General features: G+C 43.7%; 1 protein-coding gene and 1 pseudogene across 4 annotated transcripts in view; both read left to right on the forward strand.

The window, feature by feature from the left end:
• The first annotated feature begins 343 nt into the window (after positions 1–343).
• LOC117433019 (peroxisomal membrane protein PMP34-like) lies at positions 344–9374 on the forward strand (annotated as a pseudogene).
• Positions 9375–11663: 2289 nt separating this feature from the next.
• Positions 11664–17812, forward strand: part of LOC117433006 (myocardin-related transcription factor A) — a 56674-nt gene continuing 50525 nt past the window's right edge. For 2 of the 4 annotated variants that reach the window (XM_059016058.1, XM_059016061.1), the window contains exons 1-2: positions 11664–11950; positions 16681–16745. The gene's annotated coding sequence lies outside the window, so the exon portion shown is untranslated. The remainder of the gene's footprint in view (positions 11951–16680; positions 16746–17812) is intronic. The other 2 variants (XM_059016060.1, XM_059016059.1) reach the window with 2 other exon arrangements.

Raw genomic sequence — 17812 nt, forward strand, 5'->3', positions numbered from 1 at the left:
TATATATATATATATATAGTCTCTATTCCAAAAATTCTAGGTGATGCAGAACTTTTGGCCGTAGCTGTTGGAGCTCATGGAGTGAACAGTTCAAAATATTCAGTTTAAACATGCAATCATGATATAATCATACCATACTTAAAATGCGCAACTGAATCGTTTGAAATACACCACCACCACTGCATTAATAACCAATAATAATCTCTTTGGCTCCTAATTGGACAATTTGGTGATACACACGCTAAAGGCGCGGCTAGCAGCCAATCAAAACGAAGCGGAATCCAGCGAGAGGCCAATCAGCTTCTTCCAAAACAAACATTAACCCCCAACTTGTGTTCAGCACGTAATACTTTGGGGCGGCTCGACCTGGAAGTAGAAGTAGGAATAGACCGGTGTGTGCTATGACGATGAGTTTATCTGTATGTTACTGTACAGAGACGGGCTTGAATGTAGCTTGCATGAAAGCGCCGTCAAACATTTCAGATAAATATACGCACCCACGCCTTTATACATTCCTGATGCGCCGTCCACAATGGAAACAGCAGCTAGTTTTAAGATCGGTGACGTTTTCACCTACGAAAGCTTGATTCACGCAGTGGCCGGTTCTTTGGTAAGTCTCAAATAACCATATTTTTTTAGTGTTTTATGCGATGTTGGGTTATGATGAGGACAGAAACTGACAGTTACAAGAAGTGTCCTGTAAAAAAAAAAAAAAAAAAAAAAAAATGTAATACATTTAAAGTTCGTGTTTATAAGCTCAAGGTTTAGTAAAACAGATACCGCAACGTTTCCTATTGGATGAGTTCAGGTGTCACAGAATGCTGAGTACGAGTTAAATACAGTATATATCCATGTCGTTACCAGAAAAACATAGTTCCTCAAGATTCATATTTAAACACAGTGTAGTTTACAGTCAGTGCAAATAGTACTACTATTATTGTTATTATTACTTATTTCTTAGCAGATGCCCTTATCCAGGGCGACTTACAATTGTTACAAGATATCACATTATACATTATTTCACATTATACAGATATCACATTATTTTTACATACAATTACCCATTTATACAGTTGGGTTTTTACTGGAGCAATCTAGGTAAAGTACCTTGCTCAAGGGTACAACAGCAGTGTCCTCCACTGGGGATTGAACCCACGACCCTCCGGTCAAGAGTCCAGAGCCCTAACCACTACTCCACACTGCTGCCCCTACTACTACTACTAGAATACAATATGAACTGGAATGCAGCACATTAAGATTACAAGCAGCTATATCAACAATGACATAGCAGTGCAAGGATAGTGCATCAGCTGAAGATCCAGTGAGGTGGTGCTGAGGTCAGGCAAGTCCAGTGCAGAGCAGGAGGGGCGGATCAGGAGATCTACAGGTGCAGTCTAGACAGGTGGCTTGTGAGATGAATTGTCCAATCACATGCTGTGCTTTATTACTGCATTCGCTTAAAAAAAAAAAAAAAAAAATCAGTTCTAGAAGTGCAGTAATCCCTGATTATATATCTGTATGACCCTGCATGATTTTTAAATCTTTCCTGTTTAAAATCGGTGTAAGTCTGACTGTGCAGTCCGGCAGAGTCATGTGTTTTTTCTTTCTAAATTTAGAATGAATTACGCTGTGTAAATCCGCACATGTAAAATCCTTCTTAACAGAATGGAAAAAGAAGCATTACAATAAATACAATCCTTGAATTACAGGATATACCTGGTTAAGGCTTCTACTATATGCACTGCAATAGAGTTTTTTTTTTAAAGGGTTTAAATACTTTGTCAATGACACCTTTCTTTTTTTAGGTACAGTATTAGATTTTACAGCAGCTCTGTAATCCAGCACACTGGACAGTACAAACTTGTGAGAGAATGAGAGATACAATAACGGGGCGCTCTCTTTCTTTAATAGGTGGTGGGGTGTCAAGGTTAATGCTCCTCTGTAATGTGGGACGAATTATGCTTCACAACTGATTTAAAAAATAAATAAATAAAAATTATATACCCCAATGTAAAGTCACTTAACAGGGCGTTGGGCCACTATGGTATCCCGCTCTGTGGAGTTCTCAACGGACCGTTTTCGATGAAACTGGCCGCTCGCACCCCAGGTTGAAATTTGCAGTCAATTGATCTGCTGTTGCTCACCTGTTTTGCCTTGCACTTGGAATTAATGCACGGATATCATGATCCTGGAGTATGCGCCCGCTGTTGCCCTTTGCTGATGATGTCTTTCCCTCGGAGCTGACATCACCTTAGACACCGTTGCTTGTGAAACATCAGCAAGTTGAGCTGTCTTGGTCACTGACGTTCCTGCCAAACGCACCCCAACAATCACCCCTCTTTCAAAGTCACTGAGGTCTCCTCCTGCAGCCATGCTAGCCATAATTATAGGCAACCAGGCCTGCCCAGCATTTTTATACATGACCCTAAGCATGCTGGGATGTTATTTGCTTAATTAACACATGAGCCACACCTGTGTGGAAGCCCTTGCTTTCAATATACTTGGTGTCCCTCATTTACCCAGGTGTTTCCATTTTTGCATGTCCACTACCTGTGTGTGTATGTGTGTGTAGGCCTGTCTCTCTCTCTCTCTCTCTCTCTCTATCTATCTATCTATCTATCTATCTATCTATCTATCTATCTATCTATCTATCTATCTATCTGTTTCTGTTTTACATTTTGAAAGACTGTCCTGACAGTAGAAACCCAGTCTGGTCCATGCTCTGACTTCTACACCGTCTCATTTTGTTGAATGACTCCCTCGCTCCTGTTTTGTTCCTCTCTGTTTCCAGGGCAGTGTGACTGCAATGACAGTGTTCTACCCGCTGGACTCCGCGAGGCTCCGATTGCAAGGTACCCCTTTAAAAACAGCCTGGAACAGCGTGGGAATGAGACTCCCGCTGCACAGCGGTGTGATCCAGTCCTGGTTTTACTAGGAGTTTAATAATAAGACACACCTGAGCTTGTTACCTAGACACACTGGGGGCTATTCAAACTGGTAGCTGTAAAACCTGGAATGGGTGACACTGCTAAGCAGTAGGAGTCTTATTTCCATGCCTGAATAAGACTCCCATTGCATAGCAGTTAGATCCATTCATGGAACTTCATAAGACGCACCTGAGCTTGTTATCTATACACACTGTGGTTAATCAAGCTGGTAGCTATTTAAGCTCAATAATAATAATAATAATAATAATAATAATAATAATGAGTCTTATTTCCATCCCTGTAATTGTAACTTACTTGCTCTGTCACATTATAATATAATGTAACAAATTTAGATATTTATCAGGGATGGAAACAGGACTCCCGTTGCACAGCAGTGTGATCCATTCCAGGTTTTACTGCTACCAGCTTGATCAGCCCCCAGTGTGTCTAGGTAACAAGCTCAGGTGTGTCTTATTATTAAACTCCCAGTGAAACCAGGAATGGATCACACTGCTGTGCAACGGGAGTCTGATTCCTATCACTGTCATCACATGTATCGTGACGCATGTCATATCGTGACATTGGTGTATCGTGACACTCCTGGTCCATGGAAGTCAGCCAAGGGTCAAACTCAGGCCGCTTGCCAAAACGTTGGTCTAAGCACTGACCTGCCTGATTGCTGTTTTTAATGAGAGGTGGTTCTTTCATCCTCAGTTGACGAGAAGAGGAAAGCGAAGTGGACGCCCGCTGTCCTCGCGGAAATCATCAGAGAGGAGGGGCTGTAAGTTCACAGATTCATACGCATTATTATTATTATTTATTTCTTAGCAGACGCCCTTATCCAGGGCGACTTACAATTGTTACAAGATATCACATTATTTTGTACATTCAATTACATTATTTTTTACACATTATTTTTTACATACAATTATCCATTTATACAGCTGGGTTTTTACTGGAGCAATCTGGGTAAAGTACCTTGCTCAAGGGTACAGCAGCAGTGTCCTCCACCGGGGATTGAACCCACGACCCTCCGGTCAAGAGTCCAGAGCCCTAACCACTACTCCACACTGCTGCCCTATACGCATGCAGTCACACCAAGATAGGAGTCTGAACAGAGGGGTACAGGGGCGATAAAAGCACCCACCCCTACCCGGTTTGTTTCAATGTCCATGTAGGGAACACGAAATAGATATTTCCTATTTGTGACTCCGCTTCTCTTACTATTTTACATTAATTGCGTGCACAGCCTAGTAAAGTCATCAATTAAATTAGACAATCACTAATTTGCTTGACAGTTTTCCAAAATTTTCAGTTCCAGTAGTTTGATTTCATATGCACCAGAAATCAAGACTACAGCTACAGCCAAAGGTTTTGCATCACCTAGAATTTTAGGATTGAGACATTCATTAAAAAAAAAAAAAAAAAAAAAACCCATATGATTATAATTGAGATCTTTTATTTAACATCATGTAATCAAATAAACTACAAAATGATATCGCAAAAAAAGTCTACTGGAAGCCATAAGTGGTATTTCATGTCAGATTTTGAAATATCACATTTTTCAATCTGTTTTCCATTAAGTGTATGATAAAACTACAAAGCGGTGTGCAATTCAATATGTTAACGTAACATTATTCAGCAGGTTTCATTTGACTTTAAAAAGCAAAATTAGTTCATTCTATAGGGTGATGATGCACAGCTGTACAGAAGCAGTGAATTGTTCTAATACATTAGCACACTGCTGTAGAACAGGCATGTGACAGGCGGTCGGGCTGGTAAATAGGAGGCTTGGTGGTCCAGCGGTTAGAGAAAGGGGCTTGATACCAGGAGGTTCAAATCCTGGCTCAGCCACTGGCTCAGTGTGTGTGACCCTGAGCAAGTCACTGAACCTCCTTGTCCTTTGGATGAGATGTAAAACCGAGGTCCTATTGTAAGTGACTCTTAGCAGCAGTTGTTGGTGATGCATGGTTCACCCTCTAGTGTCTGTGAATAATAAAATCTCAGGCCCAGGTGAAGGTTATACACGGCAGCACTGTTTTAAAGGTGTGGTTTCACCTTGTGTGTTCCAGGCTGGCTCCCTACAGAGGCTGGTTCCCTGTCATCTGCAGCCTCTGCTGCTCCAACTTCGTCTATTTCTACACCTTCAACAGCGTCAAGGCCTGCTGGCTCAGAGGTCACCGCTCCACCCCCGGCAAGGACCTCGTCGTGGGCATCATTGCAGGTACGCAGAGGTGGCCAGCTTGCTGCCCGAAAAAAAAAAAAAATGCAGTGCTAACCATCTTTAAAATCCATTCTCTTAATTATTATTGATTAGCTTTTATCCAAAGAAACTTAGAGACTAAGGGGTGAACTATGCATCACAACTGCTGCTGTAGAGTCACTTGCAATAGGACCTTGTTTGTTTTACGTCTCATCCGAAGGACGATGCACAAGGAGGTTAAGTGACTACCTGTTATTAGCTTTATTTATGTTGTTGAGAGACCGAGGTTCCCTGGCTAGCCTATCTCAGCTGTTCTTGCTGTTTTCTCAGGAGTGGTGAATGTGCTCGTGACCACGCCCCTCTGGGTGGTCAATACCCGCCTCAAACTGCAGGGGGCGAAGTTCAGAAACAGTGACATCAAGCCCACACACTACAGCGGCATTCTGGGTAAGAACAGCTCTGGCTTTAATTATAGGAGTGCTGTAATTTCTGGTCTGATTGAAGATGTTTAATTGAGACTGTCGTTCCCACACTGCTCTGTGTCCCAGATGCGTTCCGGCAGATCCTGTTCTCTGAGGGGCTCCCCGCTCTCTGGAACGGGACCCTCCCCTCCCTGCTGCTGGTGCTGAACCCCGCCCTGCAGTTCATGGTCTACGAGGGACTGAAGAGAGAGCTGAGGAGAGGGGCCAGCGGGGAGGTGAGAGGTAGAGAGAGAGGGGCTGAAGAGAACTGAGGAGAGTGGCCAGCGGGGAGGTGAGAGGGAGAGAGAGGAGCTGAGGAGAGTGGGCAAGCGGGGAGGTGAGGGAGAGAGAGAGGGGCTGAAGAGAGCTGAGGAGAGTCGGCAAGCGGGGAGGTGAGAGGGAGAGAGAGAGGGGCTGAAGAGAGAGCTGAGGAGAGTGGGCAAGCGGGGAGGTGAGAGAGAGAGAGAGAGAGAGAGAGGGGGGCTGAAGAGATCTGAGGAGAGTGGGCAAGCAGGGAGGTGAGAGAGAGGGGCTGAATAGAGCTGAGGAGAGTGGGCAAGCGGGGAGGTGAGAGGGAGAGGAGAGGAGAGGAGAGGGGAGGGGGAGGAATGGGTAGTAGGGAGAAGAGAGAAAGGAAGAGGGGTGAAAGGAGATGAGATAGTTGATGAAATGATAGGGGAGGTTTGGTCACAACACCACAGATGGTTGGTTCAAACAATTGCTAGTACAGTAATCCGTCACCTATCCGACTGCGGGGGGACCAGAGTAAGGGTGGATATGTAAAGAGTCGGATAACTAAATCCTGTTTAAATACCATTATACACAGCTGTAACAATTACAGTGCTATATTCACACAATTCTTGTTTTGAGGTTCAGCTTTTATTAGGGAGCTCTCCTAAATCCCTTGTTTAGAAAGATACAGTGTATTAATGCTTGTGACAGAGTAGCCGTCTGCCGTGTGTGTGTGTGCATTCACTGCTGAGTGAGAGGCAGGAGATCGAGACGGAGGTTGAAGTTGATACACCCCACAGGCGAACAGGATTTATTTACATATCAGCACACTGAACAGATCACGTGACACTACCAGCAATGGCAGCGCATGGATCACATACAACACAGTGTACAAAAACTTTGGTAGGATCAACAATCTCTGAACTAATATTCTCTGTTCAATAATAAACTATCCTGAGTCGCTCATCCACTTAAAGCGCTGCCACTGAGAGCGCAGGATGAGTCACACAGCTTGGACAGTGCCGGTTCGCTTCCAGGCTGTGCAAAGAGGCTGAACTTTGCTGGGGACTCATGAAAAACCGGCAGGGATTGGTTCTCCTCATCGCACAACAGCGCCCCCTACTGGCCAGACACAGAGCACATTCAGAGTGGAAAAGAGGCAGGGCTGGTCTCTGTTCTCTGGGATCGGTAGCCCGCCCACCTCTGGATTGCTCAGCGTAAAAGCAATTCTGGTTTTAGGCTTGTGAGATCGGAGGACATTCGCACGCCCTCAGAAGGTCTGTGCTGTGTCGGGACCCGCTACGTTGAGGAGAGAAAATATAATTGGACATTCCGAATTGGGGGGGAAAATAAAATAATAATTGGTCACTCTAAATTTAAAGATAATAATAATAATAAACTAACGTTGCTGAAGAGCTTGATCATGGCGGATATGTGATGGGCGGATACAAGATGGATTATTGTAAATGGATAATGTTTAACAAATAGTTTAATCTGTTTTGTTTAAAAAAAAAAAAAGTGAATTTACGAACTGTATTTGATGGTTGTATGAATCCACTTTTACATTATTATAGTTATTTTTTATTGCTGTTTAATGAATGAATGACTGAATTACTGTGTTTTTTTTGCTTTCTCTAGTTCTCCTCTCTGGAGGTGTTTGTGATCGGAGCCATCGCTAAAGCTGTTGCCACGACTGCAACCTACCCTCTATAGACAGTGCAGTCCATCCTGAGAGTGAGTAACACAGACAGACAGACTGACAGCAGAGCACAGGGGGATACAGCACAGGGAAAGATAAAGCATAGGGAAGCATTGTAAAGCACAGAGAGGTCTGGTAAAGCATAGGGAAGCATTGTAAAGCACAGAGAGGTCTGGTAAAGCATAGGGAAGCATTGTAAAGCACAGAGAGGTCTGGTAAAGCATAGGGAAGCATTGTAAACACAGAGAGGTCTGGTAAAGCATAGGGAAGCATTGTAAAGCACAGAAAGGTCTGGTAAAGCATAGGGAAGCATTGTAAAGCACAGAGAGGTCTGGTAAAGCATATGGAAGCATTGTAAACCACAGAGAGGTCTGGTAAAGCATAGGGGAGCATTGTAAAGCACAGAGGTGTGGTAAAGCATAGGGAAGCATTGTAAAGCACAGAGAGGTCTGGTAAAGCATAGGGAAGCATTGTAAACACAGAGAGGTCTGGTAAAGCATAGGGAAGCATTGTAAAGCACAGAAAGGTCTGGTAAAGCATAGGGAAGCATTGTAAAGCACAGAGAGGTCTGGTAAAGCATATGGAAGCATTGTAAACCACAGAGAGGTCTGGTAAAGCATAGGGGAGCATTGTAAAGCACAGAGGTGTGGTAAAGCATAGGGAAGCATTGTAAAGCACAGAGAGGTCTGGCAAAGGTCAAGTTCAGCACAGTTTTCATGTTCTTGTTCACGCTGATGCGTGTGGTTCTTGTCTCAGTTTGGGCAGCACAGACACAGCAAGGAGAGCAGGATCATGGGAAGCCTGAGAAGCATTTTCTACCTCTGGAGGGAACAAGTCAGGTGAGAGCGCAGGCTGGCCTCCTGAAGAACTACAGCTCCCAGCATCCCCCACCATTGCCGTAGCTGAGGGGCATGCTGGGAACCGTAGTCACAGCTCGGGCTGTACCGATTCACTGTGTATCAAGACCATGCTCATTGTAGTTCTTGAATGAAGAATAAGCAATTATAATTACGCAGGTGTGCCAAGGTTCAGCTATAACTACATTAGAATTGCTGTTAATTAGGAATTGCATCGCTGCAGCTGTAATTGCCCGCAGATCGGATTTGTAAATGAGAAATAACTGGCCTCCAATATCCACGCCCCTTTTTCAGGAAGCATGGGATTGTGGGATTGTTCAAAGGGCTGGAGGCGAAGCTGCTTCAGACCGTGCTGACGGCCGCCCTCATGTTCCTGCTCTACGAGAAGATGACCGCCGCGACCTTCAGGATCATGGGATTGAGGAGGACTGTCAGCCGCCGGTAGCCAGAGGATTCTCATTGCCTTGGTGCTGCTAGCAGGGCAGGACGTCGCTGTAAACCTGCTGTCCCGGTTCACCCGTTCAGACCTGAATTATTTTTGTCAAGCAGAAGAATAAATTACTTTTATTGAGTATACATGAGAAAAGGACATTTTTATTTATTTATTTATTTATTTATTTATTTATTTATTTATTAATTAACATATGCAGCTCTGGCCAAAAATTTAGCATCACCCTATAAAATGAACAAATTTTGCTTTATAAAGTCGAATGAAACCTGCTGAATAATGTTAACGTATTGAACCTCTTTGTAGTTTTATCATACACTTAACGGGAAACTGAGTTCGAAAAATGTAACATTTCGAAAATCTGACTGGCTTCCAGTCGACTTTTTGCGATATCATATACTTAACGAAAAACAGACAACATTGAAAAAATGTAACATTTCGAAGTCTAACATGAAATACTACTGTTGTGGCTTCCGGTAGACTCTTGGCGATATGATTTTGTCGTTTCTTGACATGATGTTAAATAATAAAAGATCTAAATGATGTTCTTATAGTTTTGTTTTTTTCGATGATGTCTCAATCCTAAAATTCTAGGTGATGCTAAACTTTTGGTGACAGCTGTGCTTCTGCACTCTCTCAGACTGGGACCTGGGAGTCCTGGGAGGTCCCAGCGTGATTTCCAACGCATGCGTTAACATGCGGACTGAAAGGGTCAACACTGCAGCCCAGAGTCTCAACTCTCTTTACTCCAAACTGGGCGAGTTCTGAAATTGCAGTTCTGTAACTGGCACAGTCACATACATGTAGGATCCCCACAATCGCATAATAATCATACAGAACCTGAAAAGTAAATATATATATATATATATATATAATCAATCAGATTATAAACAATTGCAGTCAGAAATGTCTACAGGAGACTAGGAGTGTGTGATAAAGGTTATCCTGTTCACCAGCTAGATCGATAGACAGACAGTGAATAAGGTGCCCCATATTATTATTTATTTCTTAGCAGATGCCCTTATCTAGAGCGACTTACAATTGTTACAAGATATCACATTATTTTTACATACAATTACATTATTTTTTACATACAATTACCCATTTACGCAGTTGGGTTTTTAACTGGAACAATCTAGGTAAAGTACCTTGCTCAAGGGTACAGTAGCAGTGTCTCCCCCCCCCCTGGGATTGAACCCACAACCCTCTGGTCAAGAGTCCAGAGCCCTAACCACTACTCCACACTGAAACCGTGTAAGACTGCTTGCAAGCCTTCATTGAAGACTCCTGCAAGATACATTTCTGAAATGAGGTAGTTTGCCAAATGACCAATAGGTGGCAGTGCAGCTGCACATTCTGCAGAAAATCAATTTACTGATTCGCAGCTGTCACAGTTCCAGAGGCGGCAGAATTAGTTACTTAAAGGTCATTTCTAAAACCACTTTTGAGAAGCACCACCCCTGTGGTTGAAAACGGATACAGCCGGCAAGTCTGGTTAATAATGATCTAAGCAGAAACATCATGGTAGAGAACACACCCTTTTTCAAGTGTGACATACAATTACCCATTTATGCAGTTGGGTTTTTACTGGAACAATCTAGGTAAAGTACCTTGCTCAAGGGTACAGCAACAGCGTCCCCCCCCCCCCCCCGGGATTGAGCCCACGACACTCCGGTCAAGAGTCCAGAGCCCCTAACCACTACTCCACACATAGTGACATCACAGCGAAGTGTAACAAAGCATAGGGAAGCACTGCAAAGCACAGAGAGGTGTGGTAAAGCATAGGGAAGCATTGTAAAGCTCAGAGAGGTATGATAAAGCATAGGGAAGCACAATAAAGCAGAGAGGTATGGTAAAGCCCAGGGAAGCAATGTAAAGCACAGAGAGGTCTGGTAAAGCATAGGGAAGCATTGTAAAGCACAGAGAGGTCTGGTAAAGCATAGGGAAGCATTGTAAAGCACAGAGAGGTCTGGTAAAGCACAGGGAAGCATTGTAAAGCACAGAGAGGTCTGGTAAAGCATAGTGAAGCATTGTAAAGCACAGAGAGGTCTGGTAAAGCACAGTGAAGCATTGTAAAGCACAGAGAGGTCTGGTAAAGCATAGGGAAGCACAATAAAGCAGAGAGGTATGGTAAAGCATAGGGAAGCATTGTAAAGCACAGAGAGGTCTGGTAAAGCATAGGGAAGCATTGTAAAGCACAGAGAGGTCTGGTAAAGCACAGGGAAGCATTGTAAAGCACAGAGAGGTCTGGTAAAGCACAGTGAAGCATTGTAAAGCACAGAGAGGTCTGGTAAAGCACAGTGAAGCATTGTAAAGCACAGAGAGGTCTGGTAAAGCATAGGGAAGCATTGTAAAGCACAGAGAGGTGTGGTAAAGCATATAAAAAAAAGGTTTTTATTTGCTAAAGATAAACTAATACATATTAATATAATATGTAAATCAGGGCGTGTTCTTTTATTAAGAATTCCAGTTGTCTGAATTATTACCCACTAAACATTACGTTATTATATGTTCATTGAGACCCCGGCATGGAGAAAGGGTAGTGAAAGACGGTGCTGTTACAAAAACAAGAACAGCGGCCGAACCACAAAAAGTTAACCGAATCAGCGTCGCTCCATTGCTATGCGGCGGAGCCAGCGGATTGGTCGAAAAGTAACTTCAGCGAACCGGAGGTCTGCTCTGATTGGTTTGTCAGAATGACAGGCATTGTAGAGTGAGGGAAAAAAAAGTTTTTAGAAGCTGACCTCAAGAAGAGGCTGATTGGCCGGCAGGAGCAATCAATCAATCCGGAACTGTACCCTATTGGGAGACCTCCGTTTGAGGGGCGGGAGGTAACAGGAAGCGGGCGGGTTTTCCGGGTGAAGTTTATTATTGGGAGTCGGAAGTTAGTTTTTTTTTTGTTCGGTGGGGGAGACCCAACAAAATAAATAAATAAATAATAATAATTTAAAACAATATCCAGTAAACGCCCCGATCTGGAAGGACAAAGTTATTTTTTTTTTAACCGCAGGGGAAACCGTTTTTTTTACGTTTTTAACGTGAACTACGAACACAGGGCGTCAGTTTCAATCTGTGTGGGTTGTGTAGGAGTGGAGAGAAGGCGACATAAGTCTGATCATAGCAGGTGAGCATTAATGTAGGATCTGGTGCTGAAATAATATAGCATTACAATTAAAGACCGCGTGTTTGTGTTTGAACAACACAACCGCATCGTTGTGTAACATGTCCCGTCTTAGATTTATGCCGTGCAGAGACATGTGCATTGCATTGTCACTTGCACTGCACGGCGGTGTGCTGTGACATTTGATATGAGCTCCGGCTAAAATAATAAAAACAGCGCCTCGCCTCTCCCGGACTGCATTTACAGTCTGACACGGACGCTGAGTTATGTTAGTACTATAAATAGCAGGAGCGGTTGGTGGTGTGCTTTTTAAAAAAATGGCTTTAGATTAAGCATCCTTGCAACGCCATGCAGTTTACGATGGAATGCAGTACTTGCAAATAGAATCCTGTTTAGTATTGTTGTTATTTATTAGTATTGTTATTATTGTTATTGTGATTATCATTATTATTAGAATTATTATTGTTATTATTGACAGCATTAATACGCGAATGTACACTGGCTAGACCCGTGTCAGATAGTTGTACAACTGTAATATGTTGGTATGCGTACGTTTATTTACGTCATCACAACTCCAGATCAGGGCTGTAAATCAGACTCCTATTGCACAGCAGTGTGATCCATTCCAGGTTTTACTGCTACCAGCTTGATCAGCCCCCAGTGTGTCTAGCTAACAAGCTCAGGTGTGTCTTAAACGCCTAGTGAAACCAGGACTGGATCACACTGCTGTGCAACGGGAGTCTGATTCCCAGCCCTGCACAGACTCGTATGATATGGTTACACACCTGACACATTTGTACAGGCACTGCTTTTAAAAATGTGCTGCATGCACACTATTTATTCTGGCTGCTTTAACCCTTACGATGAATCATTACCCCGCCTACCCTGTACGCAAGTCTCTCAGCCCCTCACGACGCAGGTACCTCTAGCGTTCTCAGAAGGAAGAACATCATGCTTTGACCAGAGTGTACAAAAAGACGCTAAACAAGACCTTTGTCTGATTAAATGACGTTTGCCTGTGTAAGGATGTAATAATAATAATAATAATAATAATAATAATAATAATAATAATAATAATAAATCATACAAGGGTTAATCTCAACGTGTGTGTGTGTGTGTGTGTATATATATATATATTGCACACATCTGTTTTGTTTTCCTGCAGGTCTGATAGACGTCTGACTAAGAGAGAAAGTAAACAGCAGTCAGGCTGGTAAACATTACATGCATATATATTATCGCACATACATTAGCTATTAATATTGTACACTATCTGTAGTCAAGGTAACAGAAAATGTGGTCGCGTTAAAATCCACATGCGTTCTACCAGCGTATCTATTCATCTTTCAGATCAAGACAGACCCACCTGAGCTCTGTCTGGAGGTGTTTGCTCCGTGGGAGGATTGTAAACGGGCGCAGCGTTTGATAAGATCCGTCTGCATTATTTTATTACACCCTAAACGTTACAGTGTAATGGGTTATGATGTTTTCATAGAGGTGCCAGCACGGAGAATGAGGTAGTAACGCATGTGCTGTTCCAGTGAGTGCCCTCCCCTCCCTCTGCAAGCAGGATCATTCAGGTCTTAGTGTGGAGAATGGGTAGTAAAGCACTGTGCTGTTCCAGTGATCCCCTCCCCTCCCTCTGCAAGCAGGGTCATTCAGGTCTCAGTGTGGGGACTGGGTAGTAAAGCACTGTGCTGTTTCATGTATACCCTCCCCTCCCTCTGCAAGCAGGTTCATTCAGGTCTCAGTGTGGAGAATGGGTAGTAAAGCGCTGTGCTGTTCCAGTGAGTGCCCTCCCCTCCCTCTGCAAGCAGGGTCATTCAGGTCTCAGTGTGGGGAATGGGTAGTAAAGCACTGTGCTGTTCCAGTGAGTGCCCTCCCCTCCCTCTGCAAGCAGGTTCATTCAGGTCTCAGTGTGGAGAATGGGTCGTAAAGCACTGTGCTGTTTCATTGATACCCTCCCCTCCCTCTGCAAGCAGGGTCATTCAGGTCTCAGTGTGGGGACTGGGTAGTAAAGCGCTGTGCTGTTTCAACGACTGCCCTCCCCTCCCTCTGCAAGCAGGGTCATTCAGGTCTCAGTGTGGGGCTGGGTAGTAAAGCACTGTGCTGTTTCGACTGCCCTCTCCTCCCTCTGCAAGCAGGGTCATTCAGGTCTCAGTGTGGGGACTGGGTAGTAAAGCGCTGTGCTGTTTCATTGATCCCCTCCCTTCCCTCTGCAAGCAGGGTCATTCAGGTCTCAGTGTGGGGAATGGGTAGTAAAGCACTGTGCTGTTCCAGTGATCCCCTCCCTTCCCTCTGCAAGCAGGGTCATTCAGGTCTCAGTGTGGGGAATGGGTAGTAAAGCACTGTGCTGTTCCAGTGATCCCCTCCCTTCCCTCTGCAAGCAGGGTCATTCAGGTCTCAGTGTGGGGACTGGGTAGTAAAGCGCTGTGCTGTTTCGACTGCCCTCTCCTCCCTCTGCAAGCAGGGTCATTCAGGTCTCAGTGGGGAGAATGGGTAGTAAAGCGCTGTGCTGTTCCAGTGATCCCCTCCCCTCCCTCTGCAAGCAGGGTCATTCAGGTCTCAGTGTGGGGACTGGGTAGTAAAGCACTGTGCTGTTTCGGCTGCCCTCCCCTCCCTCTGCAAGCAGGGTCATTCAGGTCTCAGTGTGGAGGTTGGGTATGTGATTGAGTATACCTTGCAACGCTAGGCACAGGTTTCTATTTAATTATAATTTGGAGCCCTGCTGTCGGTGAAAACGATTACCAGTCTCACGAGCGCGATGTTCAGCAGAACGTATCCCAGCATGCACCTGCGAACACCACCACCGGGCAGCGGAAACTAATGAGACATTGACACACACTCCTGCATGCAACGAAACCGCACAGGACTGCAAAGACACGCAAGCGTAGCTGAGGGAACTTAAAAAAAGTCAGAAGGGAAACTCCTTTACACACATCACAGTAAACACTCAGTGACACGTTTCCTAAAGCTTGCAGTTAAAATGCAGTTATCTGAAACCGATACAGCGGTGTGTGAACTCCAATATTAAGTTTGTGTTTCAAAATACTTCAGCTATTTCTGCAGTGACACACAACAGGGTGCAGCAGTCAAAACAGTCCACAAACACCCCCTTGGCTTTTTGTTCCCTTTACAACTTCCTCGAGCAATAGAAGTTGCCACAGGAAGTGGGGGACCTTTTTGAGTGCTACACCGGTCACCTTCAAATTCTTCTTATTTGTAATAATGATCTTTCTCAAGTTGGTTGCAGTTACTCAAATCCTTTCATAAGTCTGTTTAGGTGCTTGACTGTGAGTTCAGGAGCTGCTCTTCAGTTCTGGTCCCCTGACATTAATATATATAACACAGCCAAAGCATCCTCTATAGATGAACTGATTTTGCTTCATAAAGTCGAATGGACCCTGCTGAATAATGTTACGCTAACATGTACTCACCGCTTTGTACTTTCCCATATACTTCATGAAAAAACTGACAAAAATAGAAAAATCTGACATTTTGAAATCTAACATGAGAGACTACTTACTGTACTACTATTATGGCTTCCGATAGACTTTTTGCGATATCATTTTGTAGTTTCTACTTGTTAAATAAGTATGTTCATGTAGCATTTTAGAAATGGTCTCAATTCTAAAAGTCCAGTGACGCAAAGCTTTTGAGCATAAGTGTAGACAGAAGAGCCCGCGCCAGTGGTCCAGTGGTTAAAGAAAAGGGCTTGTAACCAGAAGGTCCCCGGTTCAAATCCCACCTCAGCCATTGTGTGACCCTGAGCAAGTCACTTAACCTCCTTGTGCTCCGTCTTTCGGGTGAGACGTAATTGTAAGTGACTCTGCAGCTGATGCATAGTTCACACACCCTAGTCTCTGTAAGTCGCCTTGGATAAAGGCGTCTGCTAAATAAATAAATAATAATAATAATCTAGTGATCTGACACTTTGGATCAAGTTTTGTTTTTTGCTGGCAATACCCTAACTGTGCACTAGATGGCGCTGGCTCTTCTATAAAGACTTCTTGGCTGGCCTGTGTTACACATGTCTAAGGCAGGCAACTACAACCGAAGAGCAGCTCCTGAAATCATTGTCATAGCAACACGCTTAAAAAAAATAAATAAAAAAAAATACATATGACACACTATTTGAGTAATTGCAAAACACTCGAAATGACCGCCAAGAAAAAATAAGAGAATAACCTAATCTGGGAAAAAAAAAAATTCAATTGTTGTACTACACTACGAGTGTGTGTAAACAGCAGTCAATGTGCGAGAATTCAAGTCGATAACCTGTAGCGACACACTATGAAAACCTCAAACCATTTCCTATGACAAATAGGATCCGCACACAGACAACTAGCGGGACTGTGCAGAGTTAGATGATTAACCCTTTCAGCACTGCAGAGCTCTTTACTGATCTGGGGACGATGAACATAATTTAAATATTTTATATAACGTCATGTAATCAAAAGAAACTATGAAGTGATATCGCAAAAGTCTACCGGAAGCCATAATAGGAGTACAGTAGGGTGTACAGAGGCTGTCGGTACATTTTTACACATATCTAGAACTGCTTGTGCTATTGATGAAAGATAGACATTTTCTATCACGTTATTGAGAGTATGTGAATCTGGGGGTGTGTGGAGACTGTCTGTCTGTCTGTCTGTCTGTCTGTCTGTCACACTTACATTTCTATCTGCATTTTGACGCCTGTCTTAGACTTTTGTTTTGTATTTTTTTTGCAGCAAATGGTTTCCTTGGAGTGCTGAAATGAACTAACTTGATCCGTTCTCAACAGAAAATCAAACAGGTACAGTAAGAGCTGGCTGCACATACTGAACCCTCATTTACAAGCACAGAGTAGTACTGCAAGCCTTCCCACTTACAAACCATCAACCCTTGTTATACAACCACCAGGCGGCGCTCTGCCGGTGTTTTCTGTGGAGGCCAGCTGTTCCGTTATTGCTCAATGTAATCGTGGCAAAGTGGTTTGCAGTTGCGACAGACAGCAAAGTTCACAGTCCAAAACAATATGTTTATTTATAATCCCGGTCTGGCAACCGCAATGAATAATTCCAGGCAATACACAGCAATGTGTTTTACACTGTTCCAAACGACGTGTTTACAGTCTCAAATAATAAACACAGTTTGAAAGAATAAACACAGCAGAACACACACAAAGACACACGATCACAAGTCTAGAGTGACTGCTAAAGTGCTCGTGGTGAAATAAAATGTATTCATGCACAGTGGTGCAGTGTTGTCCGGGTTTTGTGCTGGCTTAAGCAACAGCTCCAGATCGTGTTAGCCGTCTGATAATAACAAGCAGTACAATTAGACAAAACACTCACGGTTATTTCACAGTTCTCCTTTTTTGGTACGTCTTAACGATAACAAGAGGAACAGATCACCTCGCCACGCCCCCTTTTGTACCATCAGTCACGCCCCCTTGGTTAGCGAGTGCAACCGTTTCTCCTCCAATCCGAGGGTTGCCCACCTTCTGACTTGGTGTACCGTAGCTCCGCCCCCTTTCTAGATGGCCTTCCACCTAACCCTTGGAATGAATTGTCCGACCAACCAGTCCGGGGCACTCTGTTCCCTTTACACAGCGCCCTCACAGGTCGGGAGGGAGATTTATAACCAAGATTCATTCTTTCTCTGTCACAGTAATATAAAGCTGGATCCACACCTGAGTGATCACTTGCGCAACCCAATTGCTCCTGAAATTGTGCAACTCATTTATTGCAGTGTCCACATCTGAGCAATTACTTGTGCAACAAGGTCCCTGCGTCTACAAGTTTCATTTTTTTATGATAACTGAGGTGACAGGTTTTTTTTGTCACGTGTCTACAAGTTTAGAATTGTATTTATTTTATT

The sequence above is a fragment of the Acipenser ruthenus genome, chromosome 52 (genome assembly GCF_902713425.1).
Source record: "Acipenser ruthenus chromosome 52, fAciRut3.2 maternal haplotype, whole genome shotgun sequence".
In the NCBI taxonomy this organism is placed as follows: domain Eukaryota; kingdom Metazoa; phylum Chordata; class Actinopteri; order Acipenseriformes; family Acipenseridae; genus Acipenser; species Acipenser ruthenus.